Raw genomic sequence first — 14,231 nt, forward strand, 5'->3', positions numbered from 1 at the left:
CAAAAATAAAAATTGGTTGCAAACACAGAAAAGATGAAAAGTGATATCAGAACAGATACTATACTTGGTTCTCGTTGGAGACAGCTTTTTTAGAATCTGATTCTGGAGATATAAGTAAAATCGTTTTTTTTTGTTTTGTTTTTTTTCAGCCACCTCACCAACTTTGAGGTAGAGTGTTTGAATTGGCAACGTTAACATGAACGAATGTCGTTTTTTTTTTGTTGTTTTGTTTTTAAAACTGACTCGAGTATCGAAAGACAACTTTTTTCTTTTTTGTCGTTGTTTTTGTTTAGCAGGGAAGATGAAGTGCTCTTTAGTCTTGGTAGACAATCACGTAGGGATGGTGTTGTGATAAAGGCACTGGTCCTCATCATCAAGTGAGTTGGCGTCAGGAAGACTACAAAAAATCTTGCACTCACTTAAGAAGTAATTTAAAAGGAAAATTTGTTGTATTTCAAGTCATTTAGTTTGAATAATGAGTTAGCAAGAGATAGGTTAGTTTGGAAGTCAATTTCTAAAAGCTGTTCAACACATGCCAGCATGTAAAACGGGTGTTAAACCAATGATGATGATGACGAATATGATGTTGATGATGATGACGAATATGATGTTGATGATGATGACGAATATGATGTTGATGATGATGACGAATATGATGTTAATGATGATGACGAAAATGATGATGAAGAAAATGATGATGACGATGATATTTTTTATTATTTTGACAGCGATTCCCTAGGTTTTGATATCGAGAACCTAAATTAGCAATTTTTGTAGGAGTAAAAAAATTATTATTGGGGGGGGTAGGAGCAAACTGTAGTATCTGTTCTGATATTACGCTTTATCTTTTCTCTTTTCAGTGAGTGAAGGAAAAATCCTTCCAGACTTATAGTTTTCACTCAAATCAGAAAAACCCTTTATGGGGAGCAAGATTTTTCTGACATTAAAATCTGACATTGTATGCAATTCTGTCCTTGTAGGGAGGCAAATAAATAGAGCCTGCAGTGTCAGAAATAAGCTCCTTTTTTTTTTTTTTTTTTTTTTTTTTTTTTTTCGAGTGAATATTTGAAGAAGAGCATATAAATGGATAATTTTGCAGGAGTCAAAATCGTTTTCTTTTAAAACCGACTCCAGAGTCAAAAGTCAACTTTTTCTTTTATTTTTGTTGCGCGTTTTTGTTTGTTTTTCACACGATTCCTCACTTTCACTTCATTATTTTTTTTTTTTTTTAATTTTGTTATTGAAAATTTAATCATAACTCTAGACATTAAATTTTAACTTATTTTTCATTTCATCCTGAGATATTGGATTTTATCTTTGACTCAAATGTAATCTTAAATGCAATTTTCTCTCTACGCCATTTAACTTGTCTGCTTGGAAAAAATATATATATATACGCCATTTTGTAAAAATGCAGATGGTGTTAAGAGATATTAGGAAAACAATCTTTTATTTTTTACTGAAAAAAATAACATTTATGTAATTTAACAGAGATTGATTGAAATAATAATGAATTTATGATGGAGATGACAAACAAGTCTAAAAATAGCTCAGAAAAGACTGAGATATCACACACACATACATACATATATATATATATATATATATATATATATATATATTTTGTTATTGCTATTATTTTTCAAGCGATAACTACGGTTAATATTGGCGCCGCCTCGGAGCTCATTTTTTTTATTATTTACTTAGAAAGTCGCCCTTTTTAATTTGGACGTATTTAACATTTTTTATTTATTTATTATTTTTAAACAGTTTTAAAAATAATAAAAAATATATATATATATATATAGAGAGAGAGAGAGAGAGAGAGAGAGAAGGGGGGGGAGAGATGCTAGAAGAACAACTAGCACCAGACGTGAACACTAATTTAACCTGTCTGTCAATTGTAAAAGGCATATCTGAAAATTAAAATAAAAGTTTTTAAAAGCAAAAATAACTGAAACAAGTGAAGCATGTTTGGTCCCCCGTGAGTGCACAGTGAACAAGGCATAAAAAATGACTAAGTTTAGCATTTGCCAGCCACCCCCATCCCATTTAGCCCCAAAAGTCCCCAGGGGGACGTCAAATCCTGGTAAAAATGAACAAACGGTGCAGTTATAGGCCTTAACATATGTAAATTTGAGTTCTGCACAATGCAAAAAAAGAAATGACTGACTCCATCATTTGCTCTCTACCATATAGCCCCAAAAGTCCCCATATTTAAATTTGAGTTCAGCACCATACAAAACTGCTAAATAGACATACACATTAAAATATTGGACAAATATGGTAAAATAGTCACAAAAATGGAGTGTTTTCATTAGCCCTAAAAGAGCACCAGGAGCACACCCAAGAGTTATCACGAAGTATAGACAAACAAAATTATATAAAAATCAGTAACAGATTTTGAGAAAGTTTTATAAAAGTCCAAGGCATCATATTTTTTTAATAAGCACAAAAGTGTCAATTTTAACCATTTTAACCAGAAAGACACTCCCGTGGGTGGGGTGGGTGGCATTGGAATCAAGTTTAATGTTTGTGCAAAATTTCAAAAACTTCCAAGGCTTAGTTATTGAGAAAAGCGTGGACAGACGAACGGACAAACGGACAAGGGTGAATTTACAGGTCCACCCTCCTCTTGTCAGGGGACCAAAAGAAAACTCTGATTATAATTAAATTTGACAGTTATGTTAACTGATCTCCACAATGTTTCAATACTGTGTGTGGGGGGGGGTGATGATTGCCATTTTCTTGACAGAAGTTTGCCATCTCTTCAGGTTGATGTTGGGCGTCCATGTCCACATAGATGGCTCCTCAGCCTAGCCTTCACTCTTGCATAATCGTTCACAGATGTGGCAGGGGAAATTGCCAATATTTGGTGATGCATGTGCAGGGACTGCATTCTGCACCTTTGGTTGTCATGTCAAACCGCTTGCAGATTTACAAACCAGTCCACAGGTATTACAACAATACTCGGGGGGGGGGGAGGTCTGAGGGGGGGGCAGCACATCCTCATATAAAATTGTTGATCTTGTCTAACTTTGTGTGACCTCACGTGGTTCACCAAGCCATCTTTAAACAAATCTGACACAGATTGTACACTTCAGTTTTTGTTGAAAGTCGACAGAAACTCTGTGTGTGTGTGTGTATATATATATATATATATATATATATATATATATATATATATATTAGTGTTGGGACGATTAATCGGAATCAGGAATCGGAAAAATCTGAGGTTTTGGGGGTATCAGAAACGGAAAAATTTGTGTAAATTTTCCGATGCCAAAACCGATTCCTTAAATTTTCTTTTTTATTTGATTTTGGTTTAAGAAACATCTTCCGCTGCTTGTAGTAATAATAAGATAATAGATATTTATTGATTTAAACTTTCAGTAAGATTAAAATCTCTAGATATTTAAGATATGTTTTTACAGTAATCGGGGCAAAATAACACTTTCATAGTTAAATATTTAGAGATTTATAAAGAATCGGAATCGAAAATCGGTAATTGTATCAGAATTGGGAATTTATAGTAAGGAATCAGTAATTGTATCAGAATCAGGAAAAATATTGGAATCGTCCCATCACTTATATATGTGTACATAAAACGTTTGTTTTACAATCCGCAGAGGTATGAAAAAGTGGTCAATAACAAAAATATAACAGATGTTTTTAAAGGCAAGATAAGTTACTCTTCTACCTGCATGGGGAAGTTTTTAGTGGTTCTACTCGCTTTAAAACGTTTATTCGGTTCGAAAAACACATAGTGTCAAGCGTTAGGTGCAAACAAGAATAATAGCTATGAACTGACACCTAAATATGTAAAGGTTTTATAATGAATTAAAAATAAAAGATTATACAAAATGCTGTTAGAAACCCACCCAATATATGTCACAGTAACATGTATGGTCGTTTGACCCCCAAAGAATGAAACTTCTTTTTCTAATTTGCGGGTTTAACTAGCTTCCTCCAAGGGAGAAACTTCCAGGGGAGTATAAAATTCACAAGCAGGCCCCAGTTGCATCTATATTCCTGTTAAGGGAGATGACGACGTTATGTTTTTGCAACTCTTGCATGGAGGTGTTTACGTTCTCCAATATACAGCGCCTGGAATTCCCAAATGGTCACCCATCTGGTACTGACCAGGTTCAACGTTGCTTAACTTCGGTGATCTGGCGAGAACCTGTGTGTGAACGTGATTATGCCAGCCATATATAAAAATCAAAGGCATACCAGTGGTTTCATTGCGTTGAATCAAAGTCGCTGATGAATTTACATTGATCCCATTCAGTCTCTTATGGTTGATTCAACGCAATGAAACCAGTGGTCCACTTTTAAAATATGTATATATAGTTTTGAAATAAATATTTGTATCTTCAACTCTCACATCCACGATCGAGCACTTTCTTTGATTTTTTTTTTTATCGCCTTCTGACACGCCATATATATAATATAAAGTTGAACGTCTGTGTGTGTGTCTGGTCATGAATAAGCTCTATATAGTTAACTATTATAGAAAACTGATCACATATAATGATAGATGTATCGAGACACAGGAATGGGTATGTTTGATCTGGCATAATGATGATTCATTAAAATTGTGGGGTCTGCATACACGCCTGATCCACAAAGTATGGAAATAAAAAATTTAAAAATGAAAAAAAAATGTTTACAGATGTTTTTGATATAGATGTACATAATAATACTTTGATAAGTATGTTTTAACTTAAATAGGGATGATATAATAAATTTGTGAGGTCTGCATTCGCGTCTGGCCTCCATAGAATGGAAATAGGCACAAACTTTAATAAAGACTTTTCATATCTATTTGCGTAAGTATACTTTGATAATTATGTTTCAGTTTGAAGAAATATGGTATAATAAAATTATGGAGTGTTCGTTCGCGCCTGGCCTCCATAGAATGGAAATATGTCACAAAGTTTAACAAGGTTTTTTTTAATATAGATCCATAGAATATTGTGATAGTTGTTTCAGTTTGAACAGGTATGGTATAATAAATTATGGGGTTTATCTATTTTATTTTTACTTTCATCATATTTTGCTTTGGTTTTGATACCCTCAAATTCGAAGCTATCTCTTTACAACCCTTCCTTTTCATAACCTATCATATTTTCATAAATCAGAGTCCATTTTCTGTAGGCTGTTTTTGAACCAATCAACGACGTCTACTTTTGCTAGTGTATATATATATATATATATATATATATATATATATATATATAAAAGTCTATATTCCAAATATATATATATATATATATATATATATAAAAGTCTATATTCCAAATATATATATATATATATATATATATATAAAAGTCTATATTCCAAATATATATATATATATATATATATATATATATATATATATATATATATATATAAAAGTCTATATTCCAAATATATATATATATATATATATAAAAGTCTATATTCCAAATATATATATATATATATATAAAAGTCTATATTCCAAATATATATATATATATATATATAAAAGTCTATATTCCAAATATATATATATATATATATATATATATAAAAGTCTATATTCCAAATATATATATATATATATATATATAAAAGTCTATATTCCAAATATATATATATATATATATATATAAAAGTCTATATTCCAAATATATATATATATATATATATATAAAAGTCTATATTCCAAATATATATATATATATATATGATAAAAGTCTATATTCCAAATATATATATATATATATATATATGATAAAAGTCTATATTCCAAATATATATATATATATATGATAAAAGTCTATATTCCAAATATATATATATATATATATATATATGATAAAAGTCTATATTCCAAATATATATATATATGATAAAAGTCTATATTCCATATATATATATATATATATATATGATAAAAGTCTATATTCCATATATATATATATATATATGATAAAAGTCTATATTCCATATATATATATATGATAAAAGTCTATATTCCATATATATATATATGATAAAAGTCTATATTCCATATATATATATATGATAAAAGTCTATATTCCATATATATATATAAAAGTCTATATTCCAAATATATATATATATATATGATAAAAGTCTATATATCAAATATATATATATATATATAATATGCTTTTAATATATATCCATACTAGCACATTTTTTTCTTTCTCATTTCAGGTTAAGTGAAAGATAAAAAAAAAACTATTTCTGCTGTAGTGGATGGAATTACCAGTGACGCCATATTTCATTGTAGCATGGTAAGTTCGCATTGTTAAACTCTCCCGAAATATTCTTTGTCATTTCATTACCCTTTCTAACTCTTTACATTTCTTAACATTTTCTCTTGTCAATTTAACCCGTGACTCATGGGATAGAGGAAACTATCAATAGCCTATATAGAAGTCTATTATTTCCAAAAGTATATTATCATTATTTTTATTGTTCTCGACAAAGTATATAAGCACGGAATACCCTAGTCTTTTATACATTTCTTAATTCTAGCTGAGATTTCTAAGAATCTTTTGGGGGAACAATTATAAAACTTTGGATTCGTTTGCAATATCCAATGTGTGTCTATTTTTAAAAAAAATATGTTAGACGTCTCTATATAACTCTATCTGGTCAGAAAGTGGGTGCTCATTTTATGTTAAATTTAGATAGAAAAGCTATTCCCTCAGTTTCAAAAATATTTTTTTTTTATTTCAGTTTTTTGCAGATATGTTTTTTCGGACTGTTTACATGTAATTGCCTAAAAGAAAATAGAATCTTATTTTTGTATGTGGGGGTGGTATTAGAGGTAAAATACGATGGGTTTCATAGTAAAAAATTTTACGATGCTGGAGCAGCCCCATCGATATTCCTCGGTAGGTGTGCCTCGGGTGATTAGAACCCCTTTTTCAAGGAGAAGGTAAATCCTGGGAGAATAGACCTTCTCAGACTGAACGAAAATATACCATCAGCTCGACAGCAACAAGCCATCATCGGGCTGATTCATTTCTGTCATGAAAAGAAATATGAATGATTTTCTAGAATAGCCAAAAAAAAATAAATAAAAGGTAAGAAAAATGAATATACAATAAATAAATGTTACCAAAGGTAAAATAAATTACTCTTCTACCTACCTGGATGAGTTTTTTTATTTTGGTTATATAGTCAAAATTTAACCAAAGCAAACTCCCATACGTTTAACTCAATAGATCTGCAATTTTTCAGATTTAAGCATGCTATTATGTGACATAGAGCAAAGATAAATTGATAGCCGTTTTATCTTGAGTGGCTACACAAATAATTTTTTAATATTACAGTCATTGAGCACACTCTACACGTAGAATATCTTTTTTGCAGATAAGTATTTGTTGCTTGGATAGCACGTAGTGCTGCCCCTGGCTATATGTAGTGTATTTTGCTGAAGTCTTTGGAAAGTAATAACAATTACTATATATATATATATATAATATATATCTGTAGAAATATATTTTCTTATAATATATACCAATCCTTATTTAAGAAGCTCAATGTAATTACAGAGCAATATAGAGAATAAATGACAAAAAACTATATTCCAAAATTCATGATGTTGACCATCTTATAATTTATTCCTTTAATTCAGTTGACTTTTACAATTCTTTACAGATACTGTCAAGAATTGTAAAAGTCAACTGAATTAAAGGAATAAATTATAAGATGGTCAACATCATGAATTTTACAACTAATAACTATGTAATAAAATTGGATAACTAAAATCATAAATGGATCACCAGTTAGAAAGTTTTAACCCAACAACGGGATTTTGAGAATGAGATGAGAAAACTTGAATTAACGAACAAAATATATTTATATTATTTGGATTCACCGGACTACTGTTCTCATCTTGAGTGTGATTTTCACAACGTTTCGGTCGATGCAACCTCCGATCTTCTTCAGATGTATCTTGTCGAACTGGGGAATGTTTCTGTCGAACTCTGGAATGTGGACGGAATTTCGAGCGTTGTGAAAATCACACTAAAGATGAGAACAGTAGTCCGATGAATCCAAATAATGCAAATAACTAATCCTCATCTCAAAAATTTAGAAACGTCAATATATATATATATATATATATATATATATCAACAATTTTACAGAAATGTAAAATATACTTTGTAAGCTTTGTTTTGTTTGTTGAGAAGTTTTAAAGTTCTTGAATAAGAAATGAACAAAGTTCGTTTCAAAGTTCGTGTGTGTGTGAGAGAGAATGGACCTTCTTGCTCACTGTAGACATGTGTTCACTTGAGACAAAGCATTAGGTTTAAAGAAATTTCATCGTCCACCATTCCAGTTTTCTGTCGTTTGGTGAGCAAAGGCAGGCATCTCAACTCTAGTGTTCAAGAAGAACTTTCAATTTTTGTTCCTCAAGCAACTATTTTATAGGCTTGTAGAATTTCACACTGTATTACTACATTCTCGTATAGGTGTTACTTTTTGGGGTTTAGGAATATTTCCAATTGTTGAAATTTCTTTGATTTAACGCAGTATATTAAAAGTTTGTAGCTTTGGGAATTGACTAAGAAAGAAACTAGAGAAAAATATAGGGTAAACAATCAGAACCATTTGTGTTTTTAGTATGTATCTGAATCACATCTCGATGTAAAAAATATGACGATGAAAGAAGTGAAAAGAAAAGAAGGGAGAGTAAACCGAATGAACAAAGAAAGAAGAAGGGAAGCTTATTATGTCCCTTCATCGATTACTAATCTACCATAAACATATTCAAAGATGAACCTTCCTAGAGATATGAATAATAGATGGAATATGTCCGATGTTAGGGTTGAGACAGAATTTAGGATCAGATAGAATACCTGCGTGGTTTTGTAGAAAACAAATCTGTATAATATGAAAAAAGAATCTTACTTACTGTATTTACAGAGAATTTATATGTAAAAAAAAAAAAAAAAAAACACCTAATTTTACTCGAGAAGTAAAAAAAAAAAAAAAAAAAAAAAAGTTGATGAGGAAAGCTAGAGTTATTTCCCTTGCTTTATATAATTTCATTAATTCTGAGACAATGGGTTATTTTGGTGTTTTGTAAATTAGTGATCTTTTAAACCAACGCATTTCAGATGAAAACATTATTGCGTACTTACGTGTTATGTCGAAATTAGTATAAATTCCAAAATTTATGAAAAATGATCCTGTAGAAAAAATAATTACAAGTAAAAATAGAATTTAATGAATTATTAGGTGTTGTTGTATGTTTTAGTGTGGAAGGATTCAGTATGAGAAACTGACTTATTTCCCTTGAAACTTAAATTAAGGGTCCGACATTTTTAAACTGTGGATGATTTTTTGTTGAAAATACATCTAGCACATCTTTTGGATCATTTTTCATAATTTTTAGAATACTAATTTCAATGTGACACGCAAGTATGTAAAAATGTTTCCACCTGAAATGCGTTAGTTCAAAAGATCATCAATCTAACCAAGCAACGATTTTTTGTAACAGATTGAATAAAATCTCATTTATTGCCGGTTTTATTTTATTTATTCATATGCGATTCATAGACTAGTCAAAACTTGCGGTGCTTGGCCGGAATTCTACCTCTATTAAAAAGCAAAAATAAAGAAAAATCTGTATGATCTACGTATCCGTGACAGAAAGAAAATATCGTGTCCAAAAAATCCTGTAAATTGATCCAGTAGTTTTATTTTTATAAATAAAATCATTTTTAAGCAATTAATGGGAATTCGTAGACATTACAAGAAAAATCTCGCAAGTTTGAATTATTTTGAGTTGTCTCCCTTGTTGTTTGAGACGGTTCTCAAAATGGCATCGCGAAACAGTCGCTCCTTGGTTAGCCATAAAATTTGATTTTTTTTTTTTTTTTTTTTTTTTAGAAATAAAACTACTTGATCAATTTCCCACTTTGTCAACTAAGCTCCAACCCCTGTCCCATCGCCACAGTGTTGCATCTCTGTGCCTGTTTTACAAGTATTTTAATGGAATGTGTTCTGATGAACTCGTTGCGCTTGTGCCCCCTCGACGACATATCCCTGATAAACCCGCTTAGCAATAGAATCACACTGCTTCACGGTTGAGGTCCCTAGAAAGCTTTTTACTCTGATAGTTTTTCCCCTCGAACAGCTAGACTTTGGAATTCCCTTCCTGCTACCTGCTTCCCTAATCTCTCCTAGGCATGGTCCCGAATAATAGCCCCTTATGTTCAAGTGGCGATATATCTTGTAAGGGGGTAAAAAAAAAAAAAGAAATTATGTGATTTTTGGAATACGATATTTTCTTTTTGTCAGAGGTACGCACATTCTACAGGTTTTTCTTTATTTTTTAATTATAGGGGGAATTCTGAGCAAGCACTAAACTTGCATTTGGTGCATTAATGCATATAAATTTGCCGCATGAAAGTCTGTTTTTTCTTGTTGCTCCATATTTGATAGATATTTTTGAATCAATTGTAGAATAGGAAATCTTGAAAAAATCTCTCCACCCATATTTTGAATAAAATTAAATTGTTTGTTTTAAATTGCATTATTCATCCTGAAATAAAATTATGCTTTGTTTTTTAAGGTATATAAATTTGAACTTTTATGCCAAGTTTTTCTTTTTTCTTTTTTTTTCTTTTTTTTTCATTTTTATTTTTACGATTATTTTTAAATATTTGCTTAAATTTGGTTGTTTTGTTTTATGATATATCAATATTTTTTTTTTTTTTCGGGTTATTTGATGCTAAAAAACGTTTTTATGCTTCAAGTTCTTTAAGCCTTCAAATATTTATTCATGGTGTTTAGTTTGGGTTGTTTTGCAGAGAAAATTATTGTTTTTGCTTTGTTCTCTGCAGAATATGATTAAGTTTTGCAAAGGAAAGAAAAAAAAAGCAATATCTATGTTTGGCAAGTTCAATTCAGAAAGTCGATATCTTCAGAGCCTAATCTGGTAGCATCAGCTTTTTTTATACTTAAAGTTTTGTTTAACTTTTTGTTTTCAAATTAGTTTAAATTCTATTAAAATAAAATAGTTTTTTGTTGCAAATCATATTTTTTTGTTAAGATTTTTTTTTTTGTTTTTATGTAGCTAGTATATGATTTAATTTTGAAAAAAGAAATATCTCTTTGGTATTGTAAAAAAAAAAATGGTTCTTTTTTTCATGTTAATTCAATATACAGCATAATCACATTGAAACATCTGTTCTCGTTAGATCACCGAAGTTAAGCAACCTTGGGCCTGGTGAGTACCAGAAGAGTGGCCATTTTGGAATACCAGGCACTGCATGTAAGAGGACCTCGCCGTTAGAAATGCAAAAACCAAATATTATCATCTCCCCTGATAGGGATATGCAAGCGACTAGGTTCCACTTGCGAATTTAATATTCCTATGAAATGTCCTCCTTTGGAGGAACCAGGTTCAATCTACCTAGAGCGAGTGCCATTTTGATATAGTACTGATCCAGCCTTGTACCCTTTTTGACTAGCACAATTTCGTTGTTGCCATTGGTTTCTTCAGCTTAAGAATCAAGTACTTATGGGAGAGCTCACATAAAGGTTGCTAACGTCTATAGAGAAAGTGGTGTTGTGGAAACAACAGGATCCAAACTTGGCACGTTTAGGTCATCAGTCCACGTCAGTAACCACTACACCACTTCCACCTCTGTTTCAAACCATTGAGCTTAAGTTACATTTTTAACACACTAAAATATAAAGTGGAGCTTTATTTCTGGATTAAAAATATAATTTAAGACAAACAATTCATTTTATCTAAAATGTATCCACAACCCGAGCGAAATAAGGGAGATTTTGCAAGAGTCACTATTTTACAATTACAACCATTTTTTGTGCTGCTTCTTTACAATCATGCCGCCATGAAATGTGTGTCGAATTATATTTTTAAATGGTACCATTTTTGCCATGAGAATAGGAATAGACACAGTCCATTTGCCTCCCCACGATAGTAGAGCAAGACAGAGATTCAGATTTGAAATCCTAATTGATTAATAGTTAACTAATAAAGGTTAATCGATTAATGATAAAGAAAAAAATAATAATGTGGAAAACGTTCTTTTTAATGTTTAAAATAACATATTTTTATATATTTATTTTTGCAGAAGTCAAGAAAAATAACTCATGACATGATTACTTCCCTTTAATGATTAAGAATATTCGATGAGTGAGAGAAAATGTATTAGCTGTAAAAGATTTCTTAGCCGGAATAAGTATTTTCAGAAAAAAAAAACGGTACAAAATAAAATATATTCGTACAATTAGGTTGCACCAACCTTATAACATAATTTAAAGGAAAATGAAAGATAGGCTAGTCCGAATCAAGTATTGATATGTCAGACTTTGAAAATCTGGAAATATAACTTTTATATGTTAGGTCAAGATAAGTCTAAAATAAAATATATTTATTGGTATGAACATTTTAGTTGCTATTCCCTAAAAATTGGACTGTTTTGGGGAGGGTTAGGGGTTTTGTTGTTGGGAGGGGGTTAGGGTTAGGGGTTTTGTTGTTGGGGTGGGTGGTATTTTCATGGTGGTGTTATAGTAAAAATGCATATCTTTTTTATTTCTTATTCATAATTTCAATATTATTTTATTATTTATTTTTGCATCTTGAACTTAGCAGTACTTTTGTTAAAGAGATTTATTCTTAGCTAGATTATTGCATTTTCATCCTATTCTTCTTAATTCGTCTTCTTGCAAAAGAATTCTTCAGATAGCGATCTTAGCTTGCCTTTCTAACCCATTCTAAAATTGTTGTAAAAAACAGTTTCGTTATTTTTTTTTGTCTATTTTTTATTAATAATTAATCATTCTTAAATGTTGGCAACTTTTTATTGGATTATTCTTTTACAAAAATGTTAAAATTTTATTGAAATGTCTATTTTAACAGTATTTTAATGCCGTCTTGATGCTATGAAGTTTTCTTTTTATTTTTTTATTTTAATCAACTATTTTCTAACTAATGATGGAAGTTTATCAGGACTCATGATTCCTGTGCAGGAACATGGCAAGACAATTCAAGAAGTTCATACCGAAGTGCATATTTTAAAAAAAAACGGTTCGTTTTCAAAAAAAAACTTATACCTTTCAAAATTGAGTGTTCAAAACTATTTATAAATTTTAATGATTAATTTGTATTCATTATAAAAGTTTAATTTTGTAAAAAACATGTTCGTATTTTTTTTAAAGACATACATTTTCAAATAATGACCACTTTCATTTATTTCATAGAAAATACAAAAAATGGCTGCTATAATTTATTTTGAAATTTTAATTATTTTATAAAACCTAACAAACTATTTAAATTCAATAAAAGATAATTTATTTTGTGTTAATTTACTTTTTTTTGTTTTGCTTCTACCAATAAAAGTTAAGTGAAACTAATATTTTCAGAGAAACATTTTGAATTGTTCCTCCTTCTTGCTCCGAGTGAAAGTTTTCAAAAATGAAAGCGGGGAAAATATCCTATAAAAATATCAAAAACATTGTTTGCTGTTAACTGATTGTTGTTGAAAAAAAAAATTTATTCATGAAACTTACCTTACAATGAGTTTTTTATTTGAGCTTAGATTTTCTAAAAAGAAAATTCCGAAAAATTGCTCAATAATTAATCAAGAATATTGTTTCCATTTTTCCATTTTTTTTTTTTTTGTTGAAATCGTTTCCATTTTTCCATTCATTTTTCGTTGAAATCGTTGTCATTATTCAATTAATTTTTCATTAAATTAGCTCCATACTGACAGAAATAATATATTTTGCATTAAAAAAAATGGCCAACGTTTGCATGAAAAAAAAAATCACGAAACTTTCATTCAGTACCTTCCTGCAGTTTCCGTAAACCGCCTATACAATTCCAACAATAGCACGCTCTTATACTGCATAAGTATCGAAGGTAATAACTACACAGAAATATTAGCCTCAGGTAATTGATAAAAACTCAACCACATTTGAAAAAGATATGGTAAAGCCTTGGAGGTTCCATATACTAAGACCGAACTGGACCATACCGCATCCAAAAAAAAGAAGGCCTTTTGCTGACAAGTCTGCCCCTGTTCTGTCCGATTGATCGCCAAGAAAAGATCCCTATTAAATCCCTATTGCCAAATCACACCAGAAAAAATGCTTTCCTTTCCAGAATAAGTATTTTTAGAAAGAAACCAATGTGAAAAAAAATATTCCTGCAAATAATATAGAATGACGTATAG

The 14,231-nt window shown here is 30.1% G+C and overlaps 1 protein-coding gene across 37 annotated transcripts in view; it reads left to right on the plus strand.

Annotated features, from left to right (window-relative positions):
• Window positions 1-14,231, plus strand: part of LOC145296067 (tyrosine-protein phosphatase Lar-like) — a 1,305,806-nt gene that overhangs the window by 368,072 nt on the left and 923,503 nt on the right. For all 37 annotated transcript variants that reach the window (XM_080142138.1, XM_080142152.1, XM_080142158.1 and 34 more), the window contains one exon: window positions 6,217-6,296. The gene's annotated coding sequence lies outside the window, so the exon portion shown is untranslated. The remainder of the gene's footprint in view (window positions 1-6,216; window positions 6,297-14,231) is intronic.

Source organism: Euprymna scolopes, chromosome 16, assembly GCF_053919585.1.
Source record: "Euprymna scolopes isolate OS-2025 chromosome 16, ASM5391958v1, whole genome shotgun sequence".
Classification (NCBI taxonomy): domain Eukaryota; kingdom Metazoa; phylum Mollusca; class Cephalopoda; order Sepiida; family Sepiolidae; genus Euprymna; species Euprymna scolopes.